Raw genomic sequence first — 18,554 nt, forward strand, 5'->3', positions numbered from 1 at the left:
CTCAGTATAGTCTGTGAGTGTTTGATGGCTTGGTGTAAAAGTAGTTTTACTCTGCACCTAACCCGTGCTGTACCTGCGCTGGGAGTGTTTGATGGGAAAGTGTTGAGGGAGCTTTTCTCTATATCTAACGCTTGCTGTGCCTGACTGGAGAGTGTTTCAAGCAGATACTAGGTGCTCAGAATGCCAAATTCTCCGACGCTGACATCCATCACCTCGACGAGAACATTGAATCAGAAGATAGAATCATAGAATCATAGAATCATGGATTCATCACAGCACAGAAAGAGGCCCGTCGGCCCATCGAGCCTGTGCTGGCTCTTTGTAAGTGCAATCCAGTTAGTCCCAGTCCCCCGTTATTTCCCTGTAGCTTCCGTAGATAAGATAAAACCATCAGTTTCTCCCCTGACACAGATCTGGAAGAACAGTGAGTGTCCCTAACATTTTTGTACAGTGTGTTCGATATTTTATCCCTGGAGCTGAGTCTTTTGGTGAAGATTTGAAATTGATTCCCTCCAGTTACTGACTCACTGACCAATGGGAATAGTTTTTCTTGATTTACCTGATCAATTTTTGAACACCACGCACCCTTCTTTGCTCTAATGAAAAGAGCCCCAGTTTCACCAGTCTCTCCTCACAACTGAAGTCTCTGCTATCATCTCCGTCAATCTCTTCCACACCAATGGCCTTGACATCTTTCCCAGTGTAAGATGCCCAAAACTTTATACAATATTCTAACTGCAGATTAATCAATGATTTGGACAGTTTTACATGACCTCTGTCCTTTTGTACTCTATACCCCTATTTGTGAAACATAGGGTTCATTGTGCTTTTTTAACCACTTTATCAACTTGCCATCCCACTTTTAAAGATTTCTGTATCTGAACCCCTTGTAGATTTTAGAGATATTAACATAACATGTTTAAAACACATTGAATTAAATCTGATCTAATGTGTATTATGGGAACGAGAAATTTAGTCTGAGTTAGAAACTCAAACAAGCGTTTCACAGCAGACAGGTCGCCATGGAAACATTGATCAGATATTCCATTCCACAGAATCGGCTAGTTGGAAACTCTAACCTGATAAGGAGAAAGAACAGGAGTTTGTCTGTTATTAACCAAACTATAAACTTAAACCAGAGTAAGCAAAATAATAGATTGGATTATAACGTGTGATGTTTCTACCTGTAATTGTAAAAGTATAAGAAATAATATAATTAACAGTAGGCAGGGTAGCTTAGGGTTAATGAGAAAATTACTGAACAAAAGTAATCACTGGGAACCAAGGAATGCGTCCTTGTAAATCACAGATTGGAGAAGTTCCAGCTGTCATTTCCTCGCTTCCGGCCGAAACCCAGCAGAGAAGACAAAGAAAAGTCAGGTGACAGAGATGGATCACTAAAGGGTATAAAAGTGAGGGGTTGCTGATGGAAGTGGGCAGTGGGGACTGGAGACACCAGAGATCAAGCTCAGGGCATCCGAGGTTCCGTCCAATGGGCTGACCTCGTTCACATTACTGTGGACACCAGGGTCTTGCATGTTTACTCTGATTGATGGACCGATATAAGATACGGTTGAGGACAGGCAATCTGCTCATCTTGTATCTATTAATAAAGTATTAAAGTTGCTAACGCTAGACACTCGATTCTGCTAATTAATAAGACAAGGCGTTCGTTAGAATCTTGCACCCCGCTACTGTTCCGCTCCTCTACTCCCTTTAAACTTTTATCATTTAGTCCCGATTTTATCTTTTTTATAAATCACAAAATGTATCACCTCATATTGCCCCGCTTTAAATTTCATCCGACACCCACCTGCCCCATTTACTAACCTGTGTATGTCATACTAAAGTCACTAACAGTCCTTTTAACAGTTTGCCCTGGTTCCTTTTTTGGCGTCAACTGATGGTTTTCATCTTGTGCCCCATATACCCAAACCCAGATCATTCCTTTATATTGAGAAGAGCAATGGTCCCAACACTGACCCTGGGGGACACCATTGTTTACATTCCTCCAATCTGGAGAACATCCATTCACCACTACTCTCTGTTTTTTGCCCTTTACCCAACTACCTATCCGCGCTGTCCCACTCCCTTTAATTACTTCAGCCTTCATTTTATCAACAAGGCTCCTGTACGTCACCTTATCAAACACCTTTTCACAATCCATCTACACAACATCCGCTTCATTTCCTTTGTCATGGTGTCCTTAATTAATCAATTTTACCAACAAATGTTGAAACGTTAGATCCGCTTCACAGGGTTTCATCTGTTTAAAGCCACAATATAAAGGTCCGGTTTTCTCCTGGTGTTTAAGATAAATTAAGTTTTAAAAATGATGCAGAGTTTCAGACAATTCGGGTCATCCGGGCTCAGACCTGCCCACTCCGTGCCGTCAGTCCCGCTCCTCACACACTCCGACTGGTTGGAGGATCAGCAGCCCGCTCGGTCCTCCAGTCCATCTCCGCTCTTCCTATTGGTTCGGAACTCTCATTAGTCACCAGGGCGGGTTAATGGTGAGAGTGACGTCACGAGGGACAGTTGGGCAATAAACATTAATTGAACCCGCCAGTTGCAACATTTAATAAAACGAAATTAATAGCCACGGGAAAAAAAATCAAATGTGCGGTTCACCAAAGTAGCGGGTCGCGACTGCACTGAGTGTTTGTTGCGGTTTTAATAGCACCAAGCGTTGGGGTTTCAGTTTATTTTATTACCCTTGTTCCAAATTCGTCCTCCCTGATTCCAATCTCTTTGCTTTCAGTCCGGAGATTAAGCGCATCGATGGCGGCTACAGCCCCCAGCAAGCAGCGCGGAACAGAATGTCGCCTATCTGAACCAGAGGAGACCAGTGCGCAGGCGCAGTATAGGTTCATTGTTCGGCTGTGTGTTCGGTGCATGAGCGGTCGTGGAGGCTGCGGGAGTCGGAGCGGTCGGTGTTGGTGAGAGGATCGGACGGAACAGGTTAATAAACCATGGGGTGAGTGGGCCCCAGGCCCGAGTATAAAGCAGTGAACGTTATCCCCCCAACGCGACCCAACCCGACGGATTCCGGTTTCTCCCCTTTCGCTTCGGTCCAACTCTCAAACAAAGGCCCGTGGCCCCGCGCATGCGCCAAACTCTGGGACAGCCTGGAGGTGCTCGGAATTCTCAGGGAATGTCTGAAAATGAAGGAGAAACGGAATCATGTCAGGGAGCTTCCTCAATTGAAGGAAAAGTGTTGACATATCAGGTAGCGTCTGTAAATGAAGAGGATATGGTGACATGTCAGGGAGTGTCTGTAAATGAAGGAATGATTGTGACGGGTGAGGGAGTGTCTGTAAATGAAGGAGAAATGATGACGGTCAGGAAGCGTCTGCAAATGAAGTAGGAATCGTGATCGGTCAGAGAGTGGCTTTAAATGAAGGTTAATTCGTGACTGGACAGGGAGCGTCTGTAAAGGGAAGTGAAATGGTGACCGGTCAGGGAGTGTCTATAAAGAGAACTGAAATGGTGACAGGTCAGAGCATCTGTAAGTGATGGAGAAATGGTGATGGGTCAGGGAGATCCCTTCAGCAGAGTTGGGAGATATTGCAGATGGACAGCTCACAAGGAGGGACAGGGTGATGGAACGTGGGGAGAGAGACAGAGAGAGAACATATTGATAGAGGGAGACAATTAAATATGAGAGTATACCAGCAAGAAATATAAAAAACAGATTGTAACAGCTTCCTACGCGAAGTAAAAATGAAGAGATTAGCGAAAGTAAACGTGGGTCCCTTACAGGCTGAGACAGGAGACATTATAATGGTGAATAAGGAAATGGCAGAGACGTTAAACAAATGTTTTTTTATTTGTCTTCACAGTGGAAGACACAAAAACATATCAGAAATAATGGGGAACCAAGGAAAAAAATCCTCTCCCTCTCTACTCTATGGAATCCTATTATCAGTTTAAACACCTTAAGCAGATCAGTCCTCAACTTTCTAAACTCAAGGGAACACAACTCAGGTTTATGCAACCTGTCTCCGTAATTTAAACCTTTTATCACCGGTTCATTTAGGTCAATTTTCACTGTTCCCTTTCTCAGGCCAATCCATCCTTCCTGAAGTTTGGTTCCCAAAACTGAACACCGTTCTCCAGATTGGGTCTGATCAAGGCCCGAAACAACTGAAGCATCACTTCTGCCCCTCTGTATTCCAGCCCCCTCGAGATATAAGCCAACATTCCATTCGCCATCTCGATTCCGTGTTATACCTGTTTAGCAGTTTTTAATGATTTGTTTCCTGGAACTTAAATAATATATTTGGCAATTGTTTGCTTGTTTAAAATAATTGGCAACATTTGGGGATTCCCTAAAAATGCGGCACAATCATAAAATTAGAGCAAGGACATTCAGAAGTCAAATCAGGAAGCAGTTTTTCACCAAAAGGTTCGTGGAAATCTGGAATTCTCTTCCCAAAAGGCAGTGGAGGCTGGGTGAATAGATATTTTCAAAAATGATAGATAATTTTGATGAGATAAGTGTCTCGAATATCATTGATCAAAATGGCTATATTGAGTTGAGTTAAAGATCAGCCACGATCGAATGAAATGTCGGAACAGGCACGAAGGGCTGAATGGCGTCGTCCTTTTCCGGAGTTCCCTCTGCTGGTGAATACTGGACGATGCAGCAGTTAGACTGAAAACGCCCTCTGTTGGTGAGTAATTGCATTATTTCACTTTCAAAATTAAAATCCAAAAACATTGGCCCTGAAATTGTGATCAGATTCTCCTGATCTCCCGCCACACTCCGGAATCCCCAGCAACAGGTGTAGGGCAGTGAAACAACATTGTGGTGTGTCTGCGAACCGGTAGTAGGGAAGTGCACAGTGGTGTTCCCCAGAGGTCAGTGTGAGGACAAGTGCTCTTTTTAATATATATTAATGACTGGACTTGGGAAGAGAGGATTTAATTTCAAAGTTTGCAACTCGGAAATATAGTAAACATTGTGCAGGATAGTAACGGACTTCAGGAGGCCAGAGATAGGCTGGGACAGACACATGGTGGATGAAATTTAACACAGAGAAGTGTGAAGTGATACATTTTAGTCGGAAGAACGAGGAGAGGCAATATAAACTAAATGGTACAATTTTAATGGGGGAGTGCAGGAACAGAAAGACCTGGAGATCTATGTGCACAAATCTTTGAAAGTGACAGGACAATTTGAGAAGGCTGTTCATAAATCTAAGGATCCCATATGCCTTTTCAATCTCTGTTTAAAAAGCATATGGGATCCTTAGATTCATTAACAGAGGCTTCCAGTACAAAAGCAAGGAATATTTGCTAAACCTTCATAAAACACTGGTTCGGCCTCAGCCTTATTGTGTTCAATTCTGGGCACCACACTTTGGAAAGACAAGACCTTAGAGAGGGTGCAGAAGGGATTTACCAGGTTTGTACCATGGATGAGGGACTTCAGTTATGTGGAGAGACTGGAGGAGCTGGGGTTGTTCTCCTTAGAGCAGAGAAGTTTAAGGGGAGATTTGATAGAGGTGTTCAAATTCATGAACGGTTTTGATTGAGTAAATAGAAACAGAGAAAATAGGAGCAGGAGTTGGCCATTCGGCCCTTCGAGCCTGCTCCGCATTTCAATACTATCATGGCTGATCCTTTCTCTCAATACCTTATTCCCGCTCTCTCCTCATACCCCTTGATGCCTTTTGTGTCTAGAAATTTATCTGTCTCCTTCTTAAATATATTCAGTGACTTTGCCTCCTCTGCCTTCTGTGGCAGAGAATTGCACAGGTTCACCACCATTTGAGTGAAGGAATTTCTCCTCACCTCCGTCCTAAATGTCCTATCCCATATCCTGAGACGGTGACCCCCTCGGTCTGGAGCCCATAAGAACATAAGAACATAAGAACATAAGAAATTGGAGCAGGAGTAGGCCAATCGGCCCCTCGAGCCTGCTCCGCCATTCAATAAGATCATGGCTGATCTGATCCCAACCACAAATCTAAAGAACACAAGAAGTCGGAGCAGGACCCGGCCACATAGCCCCTGGGCCCTCTCCGCCACCCACAGGGCATTGACAGTGGAAACACCATCCCTGCATCCAGTCCGTCTAGCCCTGTCAGAATTGTTTATGTTTCAATGAGATCCCCTCTCATTCTTCTAAACTCGAGTGAATACTGGCCTAGTCGACCCTATCTCTCCTCATATGACATTCCTACCATCTCAGGAATCAGTGTGGTGAACCTTCGCTGCAATCCCTCTATTGCAAGTATATCCTTTCTTAGGTAAGGCGAACAAAACTACACACAATACTCCAGGTGTGGTCTCACCTATGCCATGTATAACCGCAGTAAGACAACCTTGCTCCTGTACTCAAATCCTCTGGTAATGAAGGCCCACGTATCATTTGCCTTCCCAACTGCTTGCTGCACCTGCATGTTTCCTTTCAGTGACTGGTGTACAAGAACACACAGGTCCCTTTGCCGATCAACATTTCCCAATCTATCACCATTTAAATAATACCCTGCCATTCTGTTTTTCCTTCCGAAGTAGATAACTTCACATTTATCCACGTTATACTGCATCTGCCATGTATTTGCCCATTCACTCAACTTGTCTAAATCGCCTTGAAACCTCTTTGCATCCTCCTCACAACTCACGATCCCACCTAGTTTTGTGTCGTCAGCAAACTTGGGAATACAAAATTTGGTTCCCTCATACAAATCATTGATATATATTGTGAATAGCTCGGGCCAAGCACCGTTCCCAGCGGTACACCACTAGTCACCGCCTGCCACGACGAAAAAGACTCATTCATTCCTACTCTATGTTTCCTGTCTGTCAACCAATTTTCAATCCATGCCAGTATATTACCTCCAATCCCATGTGTTTTAATTTTGCACACTAACGTCTTACGTCGGACTTTATCAAAGGCCTTCTTAAAATCCAAATGCACCACATCCACTGATCCTCCGTAATCTATTCTAACAGTTACATCCTCAGAAAACTCCAGTCGGTTCGTCCAACACGATTTCCCATTTATAAATCCATGTTGAATTTGTCTAATCCCGTTAACATTTTTAAGTGTCCTGTTGTCATATCCTTTATAATAGACTTAAGCATTTTCCACACAAAGGATATTAGGCTAACCGATTTGTTGTTCCCTGTTTTCCCTCTCCCTTTTTTTTAAATAGTGGAGTTACATTTGCCACCCTCCAATCTGCAGTCCATAAACAGTAGAATTTTGGAAGATGACAACCAATGCATCCATCATTTCCTCTTTAATACTCTGGGATGCAGATTATCAGGCGCTGGGGATTTATCAGCTTTCAGTCCCATGAATTTCTCCAGCACTATTTGTTTTACTAATACTAATTTCCTTTAATTCCTCCTTTTCTCTGAACCCTTGGTTCCTTAGCATTTCTGGGAAGTTGTTTGTGTCCTCTTCCGTGAAGACAGATTTTGTTTAATTGCTCTGCCATTTCCTTGTTCCCCATTATAAATTCTCCCGTTTCTGACTGTGAGGGACCTACAGTTGTCTTCACTAATCTTTTTTCTCTTTAGATTCTTGTAGGAGCTTTTACAGCCCGCTTTTATGTTCCTTGCAAGTTTACTCGCGTAATTTATTTTTCCCCTCTTAATCAATCTCTTGGTCATTTGTTGCTGAGTTCTAAACTTCTCCCAATGCTCAGGCTTGCTACTTTTTCTGGCAACTTTGCATTGCTCCTCTTTGGATCTGATGCTGTCCTTAAATAAGGAGAAATTGTTTCCAGTGGCAGAAGGGTCGGTAACCGGAGGACACAGATTTAAGGTGATTAGCAAAACAACCAGAGAAATATGAGGAAACATTTTTCTTTACGCAGCATTTTTTTAATCGGGAATATGCTGCCTGAAAGAGTGGTGGAAACAGATTCAAGAGTAACTTTCAACAGAGAATTGTATAAATACTTGAAGGGAAAACATTTACAGGACTATGCGGAAACTGCAGGGGTGTGGAACTAATTGGATAGCTCTTTCATAGGCATGGTAGGCCAAATGCCTTCTGTCTGTGCTGTCCTATTCCGTGAGACTACGATACGATGTTCATAACTTGAACATCGTAAACAGAATTACACCAATAAAGGAACACATTCCAACTAAAATAGTGAACAAACGTATTTTTTTTATTACAATTGAACGCTATTTAAGCTGTACATCACCACTTACATTATGAGACTGCAGCAGTCTCTGCACATCGAGCATAAGGTGTGAAATCATCTGTTGTTTCAGCTTCTGTGGCTGTGGAGGGACCAGTTATAATAAAGGGAGATAAAACAAAGACCATCCATTGGGGCCCCCTGCGGGTTCTAAAACTCATTTAATGATGAGATGTGAAAAAGTGAAGCGATCACATAATGAAGTTCCTGTAAACCCACTGTTAATAAACATAGGTTCTCTATTACAAAGTTGCTCCATCCATGCAGAACAGCGTACATACAGTATTAACACAAACTGAGCAATGATCAGAAATACATTGTTTCTGTTTTACATTTGTCAATTAAACAGAACATAGACACTTTCAGATAGAATATGGAGAAAAACCAAATCCAGTTATTTCAACACAACGTGACATGGTGATCGATTAAAATATAGTGATGTTTATATCATGATGAAAAGCACATTCAGCATGTTCACACTGATGGATAAGTTAATGGACATTCTCTCAGAATGAACACAGAACATTTCCCGCCAGTCTGTGACACGTCTCGGGACATCACATCCTGGATTTTACGTTGACTTTTACCTGGAATATAAACAAACGATGAGAGAGAGAGTGAGAGAGAGAGAGAGAGAGAGAGAGATCGCGGTGAAAACAATTCCCCCCAGCACACCCCAGAATCAAATTTAGTCTTTCATCATCACTAAATATTCAGAATATTCTCTCTGATAGTTTCTGTATCATTAACTGTAATAACTATATCCCCACTATCACACAATTAAATAAAATGCGGTTAGTATAAAGGGAACTTTAATTTAATTATAAAGCTACAGCAGTTTCTCTTTTATAGTTTATGAATCATAAATTGTAGGAAACACACGCCACACAATAAGACAATATAATTAAATACAGCCAGTATTAAAGGGGATTTATATTTAAACAGTAAAGACACAGAATGTTCTCTCTGATACTTTCCATCACTCTGCATTATAGGACAGGAGATATCACCCGGGTCTCAACGCTTAACCAACACTGGGATATCAGGGAGAGAAACAACTGCAGCCCTTGGTTAATATGTGTATCATTATATCATAGTAGATACAGCACAGAAGGAGGACATTTGGCCCATTGTGCCTGTCCCGGCTCTTTGAAAGAAGTCCTGCTCCCCCTGCTCTTTCCACATAGCCCTATAAATGTTTTCCCTTCAAGTACTTATCCAATTTCCTTTTGAAAGTTACTATTGAATCTGCTGCCACCTTTCAGGCAGTGCATTCCAGATCATAACAACTCGCTGTGATAAAATATGTTTCCTCATTTCGCCTCTGGTTCTTTTGCCAATCACCTTAAATCTGTATCCTTTGTTTACGGACCATTCTGCCACAGTTTCTCCTCATTTATTCTATCAAAACCGTTCATGATTTTGAACACCTCCAACAAATCTGCACTTATCCTTCTCTGCTCTAAGGAAAACAATCCCAGCTTCTCCAGTCTCTCCACAAAACTGAAGTCCCTCATTCCTGGTACCATTCAGGTAAATCTCTTCTGTACCCTCTCTTAGGCCGTGACATCCTTCTTAAATGGTGGGGCCCAGAATTGTACTCAATACTCCAGCTGCGGCCTAACTAGGGTTTTATAAAGGTTTACCATAAGTTCATTGCTTTTATACTCCATACCTCCATTGATAAAGGCCTGGATCCTGTATGCGTTTTTTAACGGCCTTTTCAACTTGTCAATGTCCCGGAAACGGGGTGGAGGAGGGGAAGGGGTTCGTGGTGTGGGGGGAGGGTGTGGTGGGGCGCCTCCTGCAAGTTGCCAGGAAGCAAGCTGCCTGTCCCATCCCGTTGGACATGAGTGTCCAAACCACAGCTCATGGACACACGTCAACCCTCACCAAGCACTGGTAATTGGGCCCTCAAAGCCCAGACAACTCGTTCCTCTTTGCGCTTACATTTCTCATTTGCTTTTGTCCAGCTTGAATTTTGTGGATCTGAAGGTTTGCACAGGTCTGCTCTTGGCACTGTTGGTGGATAAACCCTCAATCAGACACCAGGATGGTTCGGATTCACGGCTTGAGACTTAACGCAGATTAACAGGAACAGGGATTTAAACTTACATGTGGCCCTTGAGGACGAAAAGCTTGTACATTTCTGATTTGGGTATATGAAGTCCATGACTCTGAAGTGACCAGCAAGGGGGATGGAGGATGAATGGGAACAGAGGAACATTAGGAACAGGAGGAGACCGTTTAGTCTCTCGAGCCTGTCCCGCCATTCAACTCGATCATTGCCTTTCTGTACCTCAACTGCTTTTACCCACCTTTGCTCCATATCTCTTCATAACTTTGCCGAACAGATATCTATCAATCTTAGCCTCGAAAGCTCCAATTATCCCGCAGCATCCACAGCCTTATGAATATCAATAACACCCGGGACTGGACACTCCCCCAGCACTGGGATATCAGGGATAGAAACAAATGCAGCCCTTGGTTAATATGTGTAATAAACAATATCACCCGGGACTGGCCACTCCCCCAGCACTGGAATATCAGAGATGGAAATAACTGCAGCCCGTTGTTAATATGTGTAATAATCAATATCACCCGGGACTGGACACTCCCCCAGCACTGGGATATCATGGAGAGAAACAACTGCAGCCCTTGGTTAATATGTGTAATAATCAATATCAACCAGGACTGGACATTCCCCCAGCACTGGGATATCAGGGAGAGAAACAACTGCAACCCTTGGTTAATATGTGTAATAATCAATATCAACCGGGACTTGGCACTGATCCAGAAATCAGCCTAAACTTCTCTTGGATTCTTCTTCACTTTAAGATCGGGGGGAGAATTGCTGCTCCCGCTCTACCTGAATATCCTGATTGATTCAGACACAGAAATATTCTGCTTATCCGGACTTATAGATATTTGTTGTACATTTCGGAAAGTTTATCCGATTACCGTCCTCTTGTACTGGGATTCAATCTTTGCGATAAAGGCTAAGTTTGTTTTCAGACATTCAGCTGTCATGTGTTTTCAGTGAATTGATGATATTTCCCAGATATACTTCCCTCTGATACATTGACCTGCTGGATGTTATGCCCCTTAAGTTCAAATCACAAGGGGAAAGTTCCAGCAGCATTATGTCAATATTTCATGTGAGCAGACAACAAAACTCGACCACAGAAATCCCCACAACGCCAGGTGCTTCCTGTCAGTTCAACAGAACAGCAAAACACACAGTGACTGGTCTGAGACACTGCAGACTGTGAGCGGCTTTTCACGCACTGGGGTTATGGAAAGTCATCCTCGATTCCAAGTGATCACCTTCTATAAATCACTTCCCTTTTTGTCAACAGGGAACACATCGTGTCTTTCCCTCGCACATTTCATCGATGGTGATAATGTGCAACTTCTGATTCCCAGTAAACGTGTCCGTCGGCTCTGCTTCTCTGTGAGAGTCTCACTGAGCGTTCACAACACATTTCCTCTAATCTTTGGCAAGTTGCCATAAAAAGTTACAAGCTCATTTATAGATTGTGACTGTTAAACTGTTCAGAATGGCACAGTTCAGAGACGGTCTGTCCCTGGACAGTGGGTAAATACAGCAAAACTGGGCGATAAACAATGGGTGTTCCAGTACAGTGGGTAAATACAGCGAAACTGGGCGATAAATAACGGGGTCTCTCTACAGTAGATAAATACAGCAAAATTGGACGATAAACAATAGGCATCCATGTACAGTGGATAAATGCATCATCACTACAGTGAGTGAAAAGACTCAGAGCAGGGTCAGCTCCAAAACAAAACCCTTCAATAAACAATGGGGTCCACATATCCAACCACATACGCACTGCATCCCAAAGACCGCCTAATTCCATCTCTGTAATCTGGCCTGTCACCGCCCCTGCCTCAGCTCATCTGCTTCTGAAACTCTCATCCATGCCTTTGTTGCCTCTGGACTTGAATATTCCAACGCTCTCATGGCTGGCGTCCCAGCCTCCACACTCTATAAACTTGTGGTTTTCCAAAACTTTGCTGCCTGCATCCTAACTCACACCAAGTCCCGTTCTCCGATGGCCCCTGTGCTCGCTGACCAACATTGGCTCCCGGTCCAGGAACGCCTCTATTTTAAAATTCTCATCGTTGTTTTCAATCTCTCCGTGTCCTCGCCCTGCCTATCTGTCTAACCTTCTCCAGCCCTACAACCCTCCGAGATCTCTGCGCTCCTCCACTTAATGCCTCTTGTGCTTCCCCAATTTTAATCGCTCCACCATTGGCCTTCAGCTGCCGAGGCCCTAAGCTCTGGAAACCCCTCCCTAAACCTCTCCGCCTCTCTACCTATTTCTCCTCCTTTAAGACATTCCTTAAATCCTAACTCTTTGATCAAGCTTTTAATCACCTGTCCTGATACCTCCTTAACTGGTTAGTGTCAAATTTAGTTTGAAAATCGCTCCCGTGAAGCGTCTTGGGACGTTTTACTACGTTAAAAGCGATGTTAAATGCAAGTAATTTTTATTGTTTTGGTCCCTATACAGTGGGTAAATTCAGCATCGCTACAGTCAGTGATAATTACATAGAATTGCATTGAATTACGTAGAATTTAGAGCACAGCTACTGGCCATTCGGCCCATTTGATCTATGCCCGTGTTTATTCCCCACACGAGACTTCTCCCACGCTTCTTCATCTCACCCTATCAACATATCCTTCTATCCCTTTCTCCCTCATGTACTAATCGAGCTTCCCCTTAAATGCATCAAAGCTATTCGCCTCAACCACTCGATGTGGCAGCGAGCTCCACATTCGCACCACTCTCTGAGAAAATAAGTTTCTCCTGATTTCCTTATTGGATTAATTAGTGACCATCTTATATTCATGCCTACTAGTTTTGTATTCCAACACAAGTGGAAACATCTGCTCTCCGTCTACCCGACGAAAACCCCAACATTATTTGAAAGACCTTTATTGTTTCATGCCTCAGCCTTCTCGTTCTAAGAGAAAAGAGCCCCAACATGTTCAGTCTTTCCTGATAGATATCAACTCTCAGTTCTGTTGTCGGCCTTATGAATCTTAATTGGACCGTCTCCAATGCCTCTCTGTCTTGTTAATGATATGGAAGCCAGAGCGCTGCAAAGTGCACTTTAGGTGTGGTCTAAACCAGGTTCTATATAAGTTTAACAGAATTTCGCTACTGTTCAATTCGATTCCTCTAGAAATGAACCCCATGGCTTTGTTACAATTGTTATGGCCTTGTTAACCTGCGTTTCTAATTTTAATGATTAGTGAATCTTTTCCCCGAGAACTCTTTGCTCCTCTACCCCTTTTCGAATCTTATTTTCCAGGGTGTATGTGGCCGCCTTATTCCTCCTGCCGAAATGTACCATCAGCCATAATGTGAGCAGGGTCAGCTCCAATACAAAACTGTACAATAAAAAATGGGGGTCCTTGTAGAGTGGGTGAATGCAGTATTACGACAACTCGGGATAATAGTCAGAGCAGGGCGAGCTCCAATACAAAACTATTCAATAAACAGTGGGGGTTCATGTACAGTGAGTAAATGCAATATCACTACATTCAGTGATAATAGTCAGAGCAGGGTCAGCAACAATACAAACTGTGCAATAAACAGCCATAAGTCTATGTCCTCTGGTTGCCGATCCGTCTGCACTGGAAACAGTTTCTCCTTTTTTCTCTATCAAAACCGTTCATAATTTTGAACACCTCTATCAAATCTTCCCTTAACCTTCTCTGCTCTAAGGAGAACAACCCCAGCTTCTCCAATCTCTCCACATAACTGAAGTCCTTCATCCCTGGCACCATTCGAGTACATCTCTTCTGTACGGCTTTCACATCCACCCTAAAGTGTGGCACCCAGAATTGAACTGAGGCCTAACCAGTAATTTTAATGGTTCAGCGTAACTTCCCTGCTTTTCCTTTGTATGCCTCTGTTAATAAAGCCCTGGACCCCATATTCTTTTATTAGCAGCCTTCTCAACTTGTCCTGCCACCTTCAAAGATTTGTGTATGTGCATCTCCAGGTCTCTCTGTTCCTGCACCCCCTTTACAATTGTACTATTTGCTTCATATTGCCTCTCCTCATTCTTGCTACCAAAATGTATCACTTCACATTTCTTTGCGTTAAATTTCATCTGCCATCTGCGAATTGACCAGTCCGTCTGTGTCCTCCTGAAGTCTGCAACTATCTTCCACATTGTTTACTACATTTCCGAGTTTCGTGTAATCTGCAAACTTTGCAATTATACCCTCGATGCCCAAGTCCTGGTCATTAATATATATCAAAAAGATCAGCAGTCCTAATACAGACCTCTGGCGTACACCACTGTCTACTTCCCTCCAGTCTGAAAAACAACCGTTCTCCACTACTCTCTGCTTTCGGTCCCCTCGCCAATTTTGTATCGACGCTGCCAATTTCGCTTTGATCCCGTGGGCTTTAAATTTGCTAACCCGTCTAGTATGTGGTACTTTATCAAATGCTTTTTGAAAGTCGATATACTCAATATCAACATTACTCCCCTCATCAATTCTCTCCGTTACTTCATCAAAGAACTCAATCAAGTTCGTCAAGCATGATTTTCCTTCAACAAATCCGTGCTGACTTTCATTTATTAACCCATACTTTTCCACGTGCCGATTTATTTTGTCTCGGATTATTGTCTCTAAAAGTTTCCCCACCACCGACGTTCGGCTGACTGGCCCATAATTGTTGGTTTATCCTTCTCCCCTTTTTTGAACAGGACTGCAACATTAACAATCCTCCAGTCCTCCGGCATCATCCCCATATCTAAGGAGGATTGGAAGAATGTGGCCAGAGCCTCCGCAATTTCCACACTTACTTCCCTCAGTAATATGGGATGCATCCCATCTGGACCGGGTGAAATTTCTACATTGAGTTTTGCCAATCTTTTAATTACCTCCACTTTATCTATTTTTATCCTATCCGATATCACTACTACCTCCTCCTTTATTGGTATACTGGCAGCATCATCTTCCCGAGTGAAGACTAACATTATTAAGTTAGTGCTTCAGCCAAGCGCTCTGCCTCCACAAGTAGATTTACTATTTTTATCCCTAATCGGCCACACCCTTCCTTTGACTGCACCTTTAATATTCATATACAGAGAAAAGACTCTGGGTTCCCTTTTATTTTAGCCGCTAATCTATTCTACTCTCTCTTTGCTCCAATTATTCCCTTTTTTAGATCTCCCCTGTACTTTCTTTATTCAGCCTGGTTCTCAACTGTATTATGAACCTTAAATTCATCATAAACCTCTTTTTTTCTGTTTCATTTTAATCTCTTCATCTTTCGTCATCCAGGTAGCTCTAGCTTTGGAATCCCTTCCTTTCTCCCCTGTAGGAACCTGTCTACTCTGTACCTGAACCATCTCCTCCTTGAAAGCCTCCCATTGTTCAGTTACTGTTTTGCCTGCCAATTTTTGATTCCAATCCACCTGGACAAGATCCCTTTTTAACTCACTGAAATTTGCCCTCCTTCAGTTAAGCATTTTCACGTTTGATTGTTCCTTGTCCTTTTCCGTAACTATTCTAAACCGAATAATATTATGATCACTGTTCCCCAAATGCTGCCCCAGTGAAACATGCTCCACCTGCCCCACTTCATTCCTCAGAACTAGATCCAGGCACCATTTCCCTCGTGGTTGGGCCGGAAACACATTGTTCCAGAAAGTTTTCTTGAACACATTTCAGGAATTCTTCTCCCCCTTTGCCCTTTACTCTGTTACTGTCGCAGCCTATATTGGGATAATTTAAGTCCCCCATTATCATAGCTCCTCTATTGTTCCTTAATTCTAACCAGATTCTGTCTTTCACCCCTTAGCTACATCATCCCTTTTCAGTGCTATTATAGTTCATTTGCTCAAAACTGCCATGCCCCCTCCTTTATCTTTCTTCTCTATCTTTCCTGAATACCTTCTAGCCCGGAATATTAAGTTCCCAATCCTCCCCTTCTTTAAACCATGTCTCCATTATTACCACTCCATCGTAGTCCCACGTGCCGACTTGAGCCTGCAGCTCATCAACCTTATTTATCACACGACTTGCATTTACACTCATGCACTCCAATCACATACTGCCTCACATTTGCCACCGATTTGATCCGTCCTCCTTCTGAAATATTCGTTATTCTAGTGCTATTTGTTCCTCCCAGTCCTTTGTGCACCTTGATTCTCCTCTCTAATGTGTCATCCAAGTGTCCATTCCCCAGCCAAATTAATTTAAACGCTCCCCCACAGCACCAGTTATCCTCCCCGTGAGGACATTGGTCCCAGTTCTGTTGAGGTGCAACCCGTCCAGATAGCTCCTGCCTCCGAACTGGTCCCAATTCCCCAGGAACCTAAAGCTATCCCTCCTGCACCATTTCTCTAGCCACGCATTAACTTGCCATATCTTCATATTACTAGATTAACGAGCACATGGCACTGAGTGTAATCCTGAAATTACTACCTTTGAGGTCCTGCTTTTTAACTGCCGCCCAGCTCCTGAAACTCTGACTGGAGTACCTCCACCCTTATCCTTCCTATGTCATTGATCCCCACATGGGCCACGAAGTCTGGCTGTTATCATTCCCCCCTCAAGTTGTTCTGCACCCCCTCAGTGATGTCCTTTACCCTGACAGTAGTGAGGCAACACAGCATGCGGGACTCACATCGTCGGTTGCAGAAACGCCTGTCTATCCCCCGACTATCGAATCCCCTGTAACAACTGAATTTCTTTTGCCCTCCTGTGCAGCCGAGTCCCCCAAGATGCCGTGGATTTGTTCCTGACTGCACTCCCCCGAGGTGTCAACTCCCTCACTGGTGTTGAACACTCAATACTGGTTGTGAGTGCCACACTCCCAGGGGACTCCTGCATTGCCTGCCTGTTACTCCTCGTTTGTCTGGTGAACACCCATTCCCTCTCCGCCTGAATTCTCTGTAGCTGCCGGCTGACCATCTCCTGAAACGTGCTATCCACATAACTATCTGCTTCCTGTATGGACTGTATTGACGCCAGCCGCTCCTCCAGCTCAGAAAGCGAAGAGCTCGAGCTCGAGCAGTTGGCGGCACTTCCTGCACATGTGGTTCTCCAGGATACACACAATGTCCTGGAGTTCCCACATGGCGTAGGATGTGCATGCGACAGGCCCCAGATATCCCGCCATGTTAGCTACAGTCATTTAAACTTTGTTTAGCTTAAATGCACTTTACTGTTTATCTGTCACTAAAACACTAACCAATAAAAACACCACCCAATGAACTAAATACTGACATACCATCGGCGCTCCTCCTTGCCTTATTTAGGTTCCTCGTGCGGCTCCGTTTATGCTCCGCTCAGTCTTAGTCTACAGTGCTTTGGTTTAAATCACTTAGCATCTCCTTCCCCCTCTGCACCTAATTCCCACACTCACCATATTCCCACACTCACCTAATTCCAAGTTGAAAGTCCTCACCCTGTTTGCATTTCAGTCTGTTAGAGATTCACTCTCTGTCTTTCACAACTTCTGTGCTCAAGCCTTTATTGTTTTTACCTCTTACCTAATCTCACCATATTCACTTTTGTCATTCTCTCCTTCATTGTAATGTGTGAATGCCTTTTTCTTTAGATTCAATTTCATCCTCACCTCTTTATTTATCCATGATATCTCATTTGTTGCTCGATTGTTCTTATTTCATCATGAAAGCATAAGAACATAAAACTTAGGAGCAGGAGTAGGCCACACAGCCCCTCGAGCCTACTCCGCCATTCAATAAGATCATGGCTGATCTTCGAACTCAACTCCATTTTCCCATCCGATCCTCTTATCCCTTGTCCCCGAGAGTCTAAATATCTATCTATCTCAGCCTTGAATATACTCAATGACTCAGCATCCACAGCCCTTTGAGGTAGAGAATCCCAAAGATTACAACACTCTGCGTGAATAAATTCCTCCTCATCTGTCGTGAATGGCCGACTCCTTATCCTGTGACTTTGCCCTCTCGTTCTAGACTCTCTATACCAGGGGAAACAATCTCTCTGCATCATCCCTGTCTAGTCCCCTCATAATCTTATATGTTTCAATGAGATCATCTCTCATTTTTTTTAAATCTCCAGAGAGTATCGGCCCATTGTACTCAACCTCGTGGAATGTATTTCTCCTGAATTCTATTGCTCTCTCCTTTAAATGTTGCCCACTGTTGTTCTATCCCTTTGTCTGTCAAAATGTTTCTCCAGTTTACTTAACTTAGATCCATCCTCGTTCCCTCATGATTGACATCACCCCCACACCTTTATGTCTCTCAATCATTACCTTAAACCTCCTTATACTGTGATCACTAACCCGTAGATCTTCTCCCACATTACTCCACTTACCTGCTTCAGCTCATTCCCCA

This window comes from Heptranchias perlo, chromosome 20, assembly GCF_035084215.1.
Source record: "Heptranchias perlo isolate sHepPer1 chromosome 20, sHepPer1.hap1, whole genome shotgun sequence".
NCBI classification, from domain to species: Eukaryota; Metazoa; Chordata; class Chondrichthyes; order Hexanchiformes; family Hexanchidae; genus Heptranchias; species Heptranchias perlo.